The following is a 14,663-nucleotide window of genomic DNA, read 5'->3' as shown; positions in this document are numbered from 1 at the left end:
TCCAGCCATTCAAATTTGCACCTGTATAGTAACCATTGACTAGTGGTTTTGTGTCTCTACTTACATCCGCTCTATGCAAGTTTAGATAGTCCACAATGCTAGCACTTACTTTCCCATGGGTCTCTCCCCAATTTCTGATACCCCACACGGGGCAGATCAGAATAAATTCCCATTTCACATCCAAGTCTGGCAGATACAGCACAATGCAAAGTACATTACACTGAAATACAATCTCCTGGAACTGGGGAGTGTATAATCACTTGCATTTAGCTGTTCTACATGCAAATACATACTGCATCTCTCCATTAAAGGGGAACCATTACTACTACTATAACAGCTAATCTATCATTCAAGTATAAGAACTATGCACAGGGATTTCCTTCTTAACATTGAATTGCCCAATTGCTGTTCAGTTGAAAATGAATAATTAAAGGAAAACTATACCCCCCAAACAATGTAGGTCTCTATAAAAAGATATGGCATAAAACAGCTCATATGTAAAACCCTTCTTTATGTAAATAAACCATTTTCATATTAATATACTTTTCTAGTAGCATGTGCCATTGGGTAATCATAAATAGAAAATTGCCATTTTAAAAAATAAGGGCCGCCCCCTGGGATCATAAGATTCACAGTGCACATAAACAAACCAACAAACCATACATGTTAGATCACATGAGCCAATTAACAGACAGAGTTCTGTCTTTTGCTTCCACACGTCTTCCTGTTACAGTTAGGGGCCGATTCATCAAGCTCGAGTGAAGGATTCGAAGTAAAAAAAACTTCGAATTTCGAAGTTTTTTTTGGGCTACTTCGACCATCGAATGGGCTACTTCGACCTTCGACTACGACTTCGAATCGAAGGATTCGAAGTAAAAATCGTTCGACTATTTGACCATTCGATAGTCTAAGTACTGTCTCTTTAAAAAAAAAATTCGACCCCCTAGTTCGGCAGCTAAAAGCTACCGAAGTCAATGTTAGCCTATGGGGAAGGTCCCCATAGGCTTGCCTAAGTTTTTTTTTGATCGAAGGATATTCCTTCGATCGTTGGATTTAAATCCTTCGAATCGTTCGATTCGAAGGATTTAATCGTTCGATCGAAGGAATAATCCTTCGATCGTACGATCGCAGAATTTGCGCTAAATCCTTCGACTTCGATATTCGAAGTCGAAGGATTTCAATTCCTAGTCGAATATCGAGGGTTAATTAACCCTCGATATTCGACCCTTGATGAATCGGCCCCTTAGTGTTGTAGTATTTCTGGTCAGGTGATCTCTGAGGCAGCACACAGACCATCACAAAATGATGGTTCAAGACAAGAGATGTAAAAAGGCAATATTTACTTAAATATATATTCCAATTTGGTAAGATTCTTTAATATGCCACTTAAGCAACAGATAGTTTACATCACATTAAGTGTTTATTTTGGGGGTATAGTTTTCCTTTCTTTAAGTATTTTTTTTTTTCTTCTATACACGAGTAACTTTAAAAATGGGAACAATTCTCCTCCATTGCGTTTTCCCCTTTTATGGTGGTGATGGCAGAATTAGTATATAGAGTAACAACATGTTAATGGCCTCCCAAACTTAGCTGGGAATTTAACAGCGGCTGTAACGGTATTCATATCGGCTCGTTGGTTCCATCCAACATGGTTATTGGTATTTCTATGGGTAATTAACTTAAAGCCATGTTTATGTACAAATATATATATTTCTGGGAACTCTATAAATTGTAATAATGTCAATAATATTTTGGGCCTACATTTCTTATCAAACATTCTCTGTACTGAAAATGTCTCTCAAATGTTATTAGACATATTTCATTGTATTATCAATGTGGTGTGTATGTCGTTACCTCAAAATACCTTTTTTTTTTTTCTTTTTTTTTTTTTGTGAAATTGTACTGTATTTGCATAACTATGTCCAGCTTTTATTTAAACACTTTCTAACATGTACCATGTACATGTCATAACAGTAGAGTGTGATGCATGTAACAGGTGTTTCATTGTCTGTTTTCATCTGAATTGAGTTAACAGGGACATAGAACCTGCCATTTTTGTGTAACTTAATGTAAAGTTGTTTAGAGGGCTCTTTTCAGCAGTTTTGCAAATGACAATGTTAATGTATTTGCATTTTTACACTGCTATTATCATGAATTGGTAACGGGATCACCCTTTGTTTAGCCTGTGTGATGATCAGTAGAATGCTTCTTGGCTTGGTTACATGCTCTGTTATGTCACTCAATGTGAAAGGAGCGATGCAACTGAGCAGTGAAGCATCTGGGGACACTTCCTGCTTCATGAACTTAAGCTTTTGCTATTGTGTTTGGCAAGAACTGCACTTTTACACACTTTTATGATATTAGTGATGTAACAACTGCTAATAACTTTAAACAATTTGAAGGTAAAATGCAAAAGTGCTCAGAAGAACTCTCCGCAATATAACACTGTTATTTGTAAGGTATACAGTATGTTCTCTTTAAGAAATTTATTTGTTGTCCTTGAGGTCACCTTGAAAGACTTTTTCAATTGCCTTAACTGCCCTTAAAGCGACGGCACAGAAATTCAGCATCTAAAGGCCAAGCTTACATGTAATAATGATAGGGGTGGCAGTTTCAATGATTGTCTTTGGTTGGGTATTTGATTTGCTCACACACCCTGGCTTCCTAATTGTCTAGCTATGTACACAGACAGAGCGATTGACACCCCTCCAATACAATGGAATATGCCAGAATCATCTTACACACTGAGGGTAAGGGTACACGGGCAGATTCGGGGAGAAGTTGCCTCACAAGGAAACTTCGGGCGACTTCGGAAATTGAAGCGCCACGAGTGCAATCCTGCTGGCAATTTTTCATTATAGCCGGCGGGAAGGTAGGGAAAGGCAGTTCAGAGAGATTGTCGTCCCGAAGAAGAGGAGATTTGTCGCCGGGTGACCAGTGGCGTAACTACCGGGGGAGCAGGGGGTGCGATTGGGCCAGGGCCCGCACCCCTTCAGGGCCCCCCGGCAGCTCGTGCACCACTGTGTTTTTAGGCAAATGCGGCTATATATGCAGCCGTTTCCGGGTGTACGTAGGGGGTGGGGCCCGGCTGCACGTCCCGTGCCAGGGCCCGCCCCCCTCTAGTTGCGCTGCTGGGGGCGACTTATCTGCCTATGTGTCCTTACCCTGAGGCAAGTGCATTCCCTGCTTATTGTGTTAATTACAATATAATAAACATGGGGGATTATCCGATTTGGAATTGCCATCTGAATATTCTATTCCATTGTCTTTAGTTCCCATAGGCTTCATATACATGGGCATCAGTGAGACTTGTATGCCATTCACAGTCTTTGGGCTACTTAAAGGACTAGTAACATCAATTTTTTTTTTTTATTAAAAAATTCGTTAGTGTAGATCGAAAAAAAAAAAAAAAAAAACCACGACGACATATAATAAACTTTTAAATCACTAAATCTTTATTAAGAAATAAATTACCGAAACTCCACTTGCGCTCCTCTTCAGAAAAGGCGATCCAGCAATCCATTGTGCGGCAGTCGATTTCTCCTCCCTGCTATCATATAGGAGATAGTCAGGGAGAAGAAATCAATCGTCGCCGTGTCGCCTTTTCTGAAGAGGAGCGCAAGCGGAGTTTCGCTAAGTTATTTCTTAATAAAGTCTTAATGATTTAAAAGTTGAATTCGTCTTTGTGGGTTTTTTTTCCGTTCTACACAAACTAATTTTTTAATAAAAAAAATTTATGTTACTGATCCTTCAAACGGCTTCTCACTGTTAGCTGAGCCCTGCACACGCCTCCCCAGGGTTGCAATCGCCGACTCCAACAATGAGGCATAGATTATAGCTGTTCAAAGTATGTTGGGCAGGTCTGAATCTAAGTGAATCTTAATGGGGATTAGGTGTGTTACTGTTGTCCATGCTATACTGCTGGCCTGCAAATGATCCATGCTGCTGTGCTAAATTGCTATATTTACACCTCCATTTCCAATGTTTTTATGGCTCATTTGCACCAAGTCTAGGTTTCTCCCTGTGAGTCATGAACAGTATGGAAACCTGAAAGAAGTGTGGGGTCTGGATATGATAAACTGAGCTGAGGAGTATAAAATGGTATTGAACTGAATTCGGGATTCAGCCTTTTTCAGGATTAGGGGCGGGGAGTGAAATTGTGTGCCTTTTTGTAACAAAACAAGGAATTAAAAAATGTTTTCCTCTTCCCACCCCTAATTTGCATATGCAAATTAAGATTCGGTTCAGTATTCGGCTGAATCTTTCGCAAAGGGGGTTCGGCCAAATCAAAAATAGAGGATTTGGTGCATCCCTAATATATACCGGTAATGTTTATTTTGAAGGAAAAGTATGTTATCTTTGGTGCAAATAAGGGATTCTGGTCAAGTCTGTTTTGCCCATATGTAATATAAGGCACGGTTTACCCATGGCAACTAATAAGATGCTTGCATTTAAACAGGTAACTACTAAACTCTACCTGCTGATCTGTTGCTATGCTTTTATTAAATATCCCCAATATTGTTTGTCTTAAAGGCAAATTTTCATTTGTTAGGATCTGGTGCAATCCCTGTACTGGAATGAGCTCTAAACACACGGCCTATGGTTAATATGAAGAATGGATTGTAGGCTGGAACCTGCCTTGTAGTTTATCAGGAGGAGAGTGAAAAGAGTGCTGAGAATTCTATAGAAAGTCTGGGAAGTTCCTTCTTCTTTGTCACTGCAAACCTCTCCTCTCCCTTATGGGCCTAAGTGACAATGTTAATCTATGGCTGACATTTCATTATTCCTAATATGCAGCCAATAAAGACTCTCCTGTATAAAATGGAAAAGGTAATAAACAGCCATCAAATGTAATTGAGGGACACCTAAATTAGACTTGCATTACTGCCGCTTTAATTGGTATTTTTTGCAGGACTTGTGTACACAATAGTGTGACTGACTGTTTGGCTCGATACAAGGCCAGTGATGAAAAGTTTATGGTACTTTGCTTCTTGTATGTCCCAAATCTCAGATGTCATATCCATTGTTTAACTCTACACTGGAAACCATATAGTATGTGAGTTATCCAATGTGTTCTCTCTCACTTTCCTCTTGTTTTTCCACAATGGAATGCAGATGAGCAAGCGTACAAGGCAATGGTAAATAGTCTTCAACCCAACAATAAACAGGGACATGACAGTTGGGCCAGTGGAGCAGTTACAGGTCTCCATCTAGTGTGTTGGATATAATGGTCAACTTTAAGGTTAGCCTTAATAACCTCCCCAGAACTGAGGGAGTAGGGGTTATCTATTCTGTAGCATCACAAACATTTCTTTTCAAAGAGACTCCCCACGTAAATGAGGAGGCCCAGGTGCTCTGCCCCAGGCATTTGTTTGTAGGGTCAGCACTCAAAGAGCAATCAACCAGGCAGTAGAAGGAAAAAAAAAACAGCCTTATGTGTTTCATGCTCTCACAACACTTAATCATAGGCTCACATTAAGTATGATTAAGTGTAAGGCTGTTATCCACACTTGTTTTTTTTTTTTTTTTTATACTACTACTGCCTGGAAGATTGCTCTACCATACAAACAATATGGTGTTATCTATTCAGATTAATGTTGTAACTGACTCAACTGAGCAAAAGTGCCATATAATGGGCAAGGGCAAAAAAGATGAAAAAATGGCATTTACAGGAATGAAAAGGTCCAGCATAATAATCCCATGCAGGGTCAGTAATGGCAGACACTGCTAAACATAATAGGAAATATCTGATTTATAAAAAGGAGAGAAGTACCAAATATACACTGTATTACTGGTCGGGCATGGTGTTATTTATGATATTGCTGTTGGGAGGGCTGGATGATTCCAACTCAAGTCTGGGGGGGGCTGAGTCAGCAGCATTTATTAAACCATCTATTTCCCACCTTTACTTTGCAATTCCCTGTCTGATTTATTCATGTGTTGTAATTCCAGATGTTTCCCAGTGTGAATTTTATGCAATTATGTATAAAAATCTCCTTGCCAATGATCAAACATGGATTTACCATTAATCCCATTTTCTCTTGCCAGAACACCAAAGACATGTACAATGAGAGAATCGCTTTCCAGCTCTGTTTATTAAGCAATACTGTATTATAAGAAATGCTATTTTTATTGTTCATCGGAAAATCAACATTCTGTAGTTGAATCTTGGTTCTGCATAAGGCCACTCCATGTCAAGGTCTCTGCCCCTTCTCTCCCCCTAATGCTGTCTGCGCACAAACCAATCTTAACACGTGCACTTTAAAAAAAAAAAAAAATTAAAAAAAAGTTTAAAGGGTAAATGTGTGATCAAATGTATTTTAAAGCTGTACATAAGCCATTGTTATTGTGAGGGATGGTCTGGTGTGGTGGGCGGGGGATTACAAGTGAATGTTGTGTATAGTTGTTAGAAAAGGGATATTTGGTTTTTTGATGCTGCTTTATCACTACTTTGTATTAAAGATAAAAGGTGCCGAAATGGCCGAATGATGGTGTAATATATACAACAGTGACTGATAACTGTGTGAATGTTTTCTAAACCTCACGAAGTTCCTCTCGCTGTCTGAGCCTTTCTGCTTAAAGGGGAACTATTGTGAAAATGAAATTTTAAGTTTCCTCGTACTGAAGCAAGAAACGTCCTAAATACAATCATTTAAAAATTCTGCATTGTTTCTGAAATAATCAAGTTTATATTCCTCTATTAACATCTGTTTCTCCTCATTCGGTCTTCAAGCAGCAGTTGGGTGTCAAACGAATAATCCAATATATTTATAGGGGAGTTCCTGTCCTAGCAGCTGTATTAGCGCTCACTCAAAAAACTGATTCCAGTACAAACAAAATCTAACAAAATAACTGCCTTTTGCACAAATCCTGCATGTAGAGAGGTCTCTACATGATGTCTGGTGATTCTAATAGTGTGAGCTCTAATACATCTTCTAGGCAAAAGGAGCCCCTCTATTGGATCTGACTGTCAATTAATATCTGACCCCAACTCTGCATGAAGGCAGAATGAAGAGAAACAGATGCTGAGAGAGGAATAGTAAATATAAAAATGATTATTTCAGAAATGGTACAGAATTTTTAATTGATTGTATTTAGAAAGTTTCTTATTTCAGTATGCTGAAGCTAATACTACATTTTTATTTTTTGCGGTAGTTCCCCTTTAAGGGTTCATTGAGTTCATAATCGACGTCTGACACCGTGAGATTGTGTCAATGCTCCAGTTTGTTACACTGTCTGGGACACAACTTCTAGTCCAACTTCCAATGTTTTTCTAAACACCTTCATGTGGATGTTGCGAGTGAGGGTACAGAAGACATGGATGTAGTTGCATACTTGACCCCCGTCCTTTTTTTATGCCATTGTATATTTCTTAGGCAAACGTCTTCAACTGATGTATGAAGTGTCACTTCAATACATGAATAGCTTTGTAAATAAATTTAAACTGTAAGAAATTATTTAATAAATATAGTATTTATATTAAAGTGTGTGGCCTTTGTGTTTGATTTGCATGAGTGGGACACAGGACAGGGTTAAGACCAATGGCATAGAGGATTGACAAGTAAAAGTGACAGCCGTTCCAATAGGAGGAAGCACTGATCAATTTTCATTGCTTACAGTAGGAAATACCCAGCTTATAGTTAATGTCCTGTGTAGGGGAGCAATCCGCAAAGCTGTGTCCCCCAACCCATCTCTGTTTCATTGTTGTGTGGCCCTTTAAAATAATGTATTTAGCCAATGGCCATGTAGGACATGCTGTGATGGGTTATTGGGCATTGGGGAGACCATTCAGACTGCTTACAGGTATCAAACCTAGTACCCCAAGTGCTAGCAATGTAAAAGCGCTGGGCTGACTGTAGTAATTATTATAATATATGCAGTTGATTTGTGATTCGCTATAAAGAGGTTTTCCTGCACAGTCACATCATCATTTTGGAAGCAGCAATTAGAGGGGTTGTTCACCTTTGAGTTAATATTTAATATAATGTAGAGAGTGATATTCTGAGACCATTTGCAGTTGGTTTTTATTTTTTAGCTTTTTATTCGGCAGTTCTCCAGATCTGTAGTTTGGGTCTAGGCTCCAAATGACCCTAGCAACCATGCACTGATTTGAATAAGAGACTGGAATATGAATAGGAGAGGGCAGTGGCGGAACTACTGGGGGAGCAGGGGGTGCGAGCGGGCCAGGGCCTGCACCCCCTCAGGGCCCCCCTGGCAGCCCGTGCGCCACTGAAAATGCGGCCGTACGGAGGGGGGCGGGGCACGGCTGTGCGTCACGCACCAGGGCCCACCCCCCTCTAGTGACACTACTGGGAGAGGGTCTGAATGCAACACTGAGTAATTAAAAGCAGCAATAACAATTTGTAGCCTTACAAAGGATTTGTTTTTTAGATGGGGTCAGCGAACCCCATTTGAAAGCTGGAAAAAGTCAGAAGATAAAGACAAATAATAAAATAACTGAAAATTAAATAATGAAGACCGATTATAAAGTTGCTTAGAAATGGACATTCTATAACATACTAAACTTTAATCAAAGGTGAACCAGCATTTAAAGGCAATGGTACTTAAATGGAATAGGAAAAAGTTGGGAAAGTCATGAGAGGCCATAATAAATGATCTAGTGCACATAATATAGACAACTGTCAGGAGAAACCTCTCTGTCTTTTCTACCACCCTGTAGTAACACGTTTATATATGGTAGCTGCAGTGGCGTAACTAGAAATTACTGGGCCCCACAGCAAATTCATTTTCAGCCCCCCCCCAAATGTCTAGATATTGACCTGTTTTACCAACATTTATTGAAATTGTATATGAATTAGGATGTCATGGGGCCCCTATACTTTCTGCCCCCCTGCAGCCGCAGGGTCTGCTTCCTGTGTAGTTACACCACTGGACAGCTGAATGCCTTTTGCTTGAATAGAACTGCAGTGAATGCTGAACCCAACTAATACTGAGTTTTTTTTTTGTTTAGTCGCTGTTGGTTACAGTTGCTAAGGACGGTTCATTTTATTCACTGCAAAAATCTTTCATCCAAACAAGGCAACAGAATTCATGGGAAGTTTTAAATGCACCAGTTTTATATTTAGCAGAATAAAGGTTTATTTTTAGCCAGATTAAGCGAATTAACAGGAATATATATTAATCTATATCATCTTTGTGTTAAATATAGAACTGCCGCCTTTGTGAATGTGGGTGATCCTAAAAATCAATCCCCTGATGACGTATTTAGTGATGGGCGAATTTGGGCCGTTTCGCTTCGCCGAAAAATTCGCGGAATTCGCGAAATGGCGAAAAATTCGCGAAACGGCGCCGGCGTCTCGTTTTTGACGCCAGCGCCCGTTTTTTCGACGCCGGCACCCGTTTTTGACGCCGGCGTCCGTTTTTTCGGAAAATTTTTTTTTGATGCCGGCGAATTTTTGCCGCGAATTTTCGCGGGCGTTTCGCGAATTTATTCGCTGGCGGCGAAACGCGCAAATTCGCCGCGAATTCGCGCCTGGCGAATAAATTCGCCCATCACTAGACGTATTTCATTTGAAGTGTGGAAAGCTGGAAATGTTATCTGTTGGGAAAGCAACTAGAATCTTTTATCCATGTCTCTGAAAAACACTGTAAAGCAAGTCTGCCCTAGGCATTCCCCCCCCCCCCCCATCTCTTCATTCTTCTAACCGATTGGTAACCCCTCTGACAGTGGTCAGAGAATGGATTTATGGGAAATGTCCAATTTGTGCATGTATATTTTATAGAAGATATGGCCTTGGGTGATATTCAACCAACCTAAGAAAAAACATTGTTTGTGCCTGGGCATAATAACAAACATCATATGCACAACTCCACGAGGCACATTTATCAAGGGTCAAATTTCGAATTCACGTGTTTTTTTTTTTTGTTTTTTTTAAACTCCATTAAAAACTAGCCGAAATTTATTAAAAAAATCGAGCGAATTTAAACGACCCAAAAACTCGAATCGAATTAAAAAAAAAACTCGAATGCCAGGAAGGCTACAGACATCACCAAATCGATCTATGGACCTCTCCCATTGACTTATATAGCAATTTGACAGGTTTTAGGTGGCGAATAGACGAACTTAAATTCTTAAAGTGCTAGAGTATGATAAATCTTGAATTCGATTTAAAACTCGAATTGAGTTTGGATAATTCACAATTCAAATTTAAGAGTTTTTACCAAAAAGAATTGTGACACATACACAAAGTTCTTTTAAGCAGAATGTTGCTTCAGAATCCACTCTAATTTGGAAATAATGGAAATCCTCTGGACCAAGATGCATTTCAGTATGCACTGACTTTGAAAACTCTGTAATAAAGAAACACACATTAAAACTGTTTGCCCAGTATAAAGCCCACATTGACCTAAATTAAATTACAGCAGTGCTTTTGCTTTCCAATTGAATGCAATTTTAGCAGGCCATATCCCCATTATAGCTTTACATGAGTTCAATACCAAGAGTAGGTAGTCAAGAAATGAATCCAGTTGATAGCATTACCTTACAGTGCCTCAATGCCTTGTACCCTTTTTGTGATTCTGCTTCATCTTCATAGGTCTACTAATCACAGAACCTGTAAGGCATTTGGGGAAATGGAGTCTTGGCTAGAAGACTACTTTCATAATAATCTCCATGATGCATGTAGCCAAGTAGAGCAGGAGGACATACATATATATTACATCTGAAAATACGTCAAATAAAAAATGCCCAGGGATTTCTACTGATGGTGCCCAGAGGCCAGTGTCCTCCATGTCCCCTCCTTCCCACACAGGATTGGGTGCATCTGTTTTTCCTACAGTTGGAGCAAGGGGACAGATTTAAATGACAGGGGAAAATCTTGCCCGTGCCTTGCCACAAATGCAGACCTGCAAATGCCTGGGTGCACTATATATATATATATATATATATATATATATATATATATATATATATATATATATATATATATATATATATATATATATATATATATATCCAACGTCGCCCCGTCATATGCCAATGCCTTCATGGCAAGGCTTGAACAGCTACACGTTTACCTTGATGTAGACTTCTCCAGGCAATGTCTGGCCTGGTGGAGATACATCGATGATGTCTTTGTGTTATGGCGGGGTGACGTTGACTCCCTTCAGCGGTTCCATGGTAGGATTAATGGGGTACACCCCTCAATCTCATTTACGCTGGTCTATGATCTCCAAAAAATCCACTTTCTGGATGTTCTCGTATATAAAGATTTAGAAGGTTCTATATGTACATCTTTATTCACAAAGCCTACTGATAGGAATCAAATTCTTCATTTTACCAGTCAGCACCCCCCACATACGAAGAAATCAATCCCCATTAGCCAACTCTCAAGGGTACAAAGGTTAGTGAGTGAAGGGAAGGAAAAAGAGAAGCAGGAACAAATTATGTGCCACAAGTTTAGAGAGAGAAAAGGTGATTCAACAAGCCCAACAAAGGGTCAGACATCCCAAGGGGAAAACTAAACAGACGCAACGTGTGCCATTTGTCACCCAGTTTCATAATAATAGCGATGCTATTGGTAAATTACTACGCAAGCATTGGTACATTTTACGAAATGCCTATCCTACCATACCAGAATTTAGAGCACCTCCTCTTATCTCCTACAGGAGAGGCAAAACTATTGGGGCGCATGTCACTTCCACTTTAGTGAAAACTAAACCTAAGGAGGCTCATACATTTTGGGGATGTAGATCTAAGGGTATGTATCCCTGCCTAAGCTGCGTACAATGTCCTTTCGTATTGAAAGGTAGAGAGTTTATTCACCCCCAGACCGGCCAACGGATACAGCTAAGAGGGCACTTTACGTGCATTTCAAAATGTGCGATTTACGTGTTGACATGTCCGTGTGGTCTCATCTATGTTGGTGAGACCACCCAGATGGTCAAATCACGTATTTCGCAACATCGGTCTAGTATTAATTTGGGCAATACCACATTACCTGTTTCAAAGCATTTTGTTGATTTGGGACACACGGCGGATCAGCTTAGATTTATGGTTCTGGAAGTAGTACCGCCCATGAAAAGAGGGGGGGATAGAGAATTGAAACTTAAAAGAAGAGAGGTATGGTGGATTAATATGCTCAAATCTTTATATCCTCGGGGTTTAAATCGTGATTATGACCTGTTTTTGTTTCTATAGATACATGTATATGATAATGCTCTGTACGTGTGTATATGCAAATTTTGAGGTCATTTCCTGTTTGTTGCCTATATAATGTGATACCTGTGATAAGCTGAGAGAACTTTTTTGGCTTGACAAAGGGCACATATGTTGTCCGAAACGTTGCCTTGAGTGATGCTCTGATCTTTTAATACACTTTTTTGCAATTGACGAGTGCTGCTTCTTCTTTACATATTCTATATATATATATATATATATATATATATATATATATATATATATATATATATATATTACTAGTACAAGAAGGTCCGCACTCTCAGGACTTATAAAAATCATAATATTTATTATAAATGACTAACGTTTCGGCTAGGGACCGTTTGGTCGTTTATAATAAATATTATGATTTTTATATGTCCTGAGAGTGCGGACCTTCTTGTAGTAGTTATGGATAATTTATTGGCACTGCACCCAGGCAAATTCAAGCAACGTTATTGAGAGTGCTGGCAAACCTTGGAGATATATATATATATATATATATATAATATATATATATATATATATATATATATATATATATATATATATATATATATATATATATATATACACACTGTATATTAAGCGGCAGATTTATCAATGGTTGAAGTGAAGGTTCAAAGTTAAAAACTTCGAATTTCAAAGTATCTTTTGGGTACTTCGACCATCGAATAGTCCAACTTCAATTCGAAGTTGAAAAAAACTTTGAAATTCAAATATCTAAATTTATCATGTACTGTCGCTTTAAAACTTCGACTTCGACCGTTCGCCACCTAAAAGCTGCCAAAGTGCTGTTTTAGCCTATGGGGGACCTCCTAGAACCTGTATGTAGGCAATTGGGGGAGTTTGGGAGATCGAAGGTCGAAGTTAAAAAAAACTTCTAATCGAAGTAGGCCCACAAAAACCTTCAACCACCATTCGGTTGGCCTTTTTGACTTCGAACTTCGACCTTTGATAAATCTGCCTCTAACAGTTAATAACCGTTTAAAAGATAATTTTATGAGATAAGTTTGCATGTGTTTTTTTTTTTTTATACAATATGAATCCACCCTACCTCCCATGTGCATGAAATGAAAGTCTACATTGGTAGAATTGGGCCTAAAAATACAAACAAGGGTAATTTGCTGCCAAAAAGATACTGTAAAATGGTCTGGCAATATACTGTGTAACAGGTAAAGCACAAGACAATTAGATGAAATAGACTCTTCTAGAACATATGGAATATGTCAGATAATTTGCAAAATTATGACACAGTATATATATATATATATATATGCAGAAACTTGCTACATTAGGACATGGATTTTTAGCATAACCTGCGTGTAATGGCTCACAGTCTTCGTAAGGCAACTGAGAAGACCTTAAATGAAAGAAACATATTGGTAATACTGTATTACTCAATTTAAATTTCTGTAACAGCTAAAATACACTGCCCCAAACTGCAGAAGAGGTGGAATATACAGTATATATATATATATATATATATATATATATATATATATACACACATATGCTGTTCTTACTTGCCCATAACCAGATGTAGTGAAAGTGTAAAATTATAATGCTCATGAATAGATGCCGAACGAGATGGAAGAAAGTGCTGTTTTTCTAGATAGCCAGAAGTGGCTCAATGATCTCCTTTTCTACAGATTTTAATTGGCTGTTTAAATGTTGAACATAGGCATTGTTTTAATAAAGAGCAACCCTATATTTCACGCCACACCAGTTATTTATTTATTTTTTTTAAAAATGTACAAAAAGGGCAATTACCCAGGGCCCATAATGACAGGGAACCCCATCTTCATCAGACCTATCACTATAAATTTTACTTTAACAACTCCAAGAAATGCCAGACCCTTTATTTTAATTAGCTTGTAAAGCGCGCAATGATTTACAAGGTCTTCAAAAAGGCTTTCCCATGGCTGTGGGTCCAGGGTGTGGTGCCCCACTTCTACAGACCATTGCAATTTATTGAAATTCACCCCCTTAAAGGAATTGTTCAGTGTAAAAATAAAAACTGGGTAAATAGCTGTGCAAAATAAAAAATGTTTCTAATATAGTTAGTTGACTAAGTTTGGGTTAGAGAGCTGAAAAGCAGGAAGTAGTGTTCCGGCTATTATGTTAGACATCCAGTCACTCCAGCCTTTATACATTACATTTTTGGCTAACTAACTATATTAGAAACATTTTTTATTTTGCACAGCCTATCTATTTACCCAGTTTTTATTTTGACGCTGAACTATTCCTTTAATGGTAGTACAGGGGGGCCCTCACTGAGATCTTTTCATTGGGCCCACTGGAATCTTAAATTGGCCTTGCAGGTCAAAACTGTTGGGAGCTTTATCCAAAAGGCTGCAGGATAAGCAAAGAGCCCTCTTGTAAATACATACCTCCCAACTGTCCTATTTTGAACGGGACAGTCCTGCTTTTGACAGCTCACATTTTAAAGGGCACTTCACCTTTGGCAAACTCACATAAAAAC

The sequence above is a fragment of the Xenopus laevis genome, chromosome 1S, assembly GCF_017654675.1.
Source record: "Xenopus laevis strain J_2021 chromosome 1S, Xenopus_laevis_v10.1, whole genome shotgun sequence".
Lineage (NCBI taxonomy): Eukaryota > Metazoa > Chordata > Amphibia > Anura > Pipidae > Xenopus > Xenopus laevis.
Note: the sequence above shows the minus strand (reverse complement) of the source record.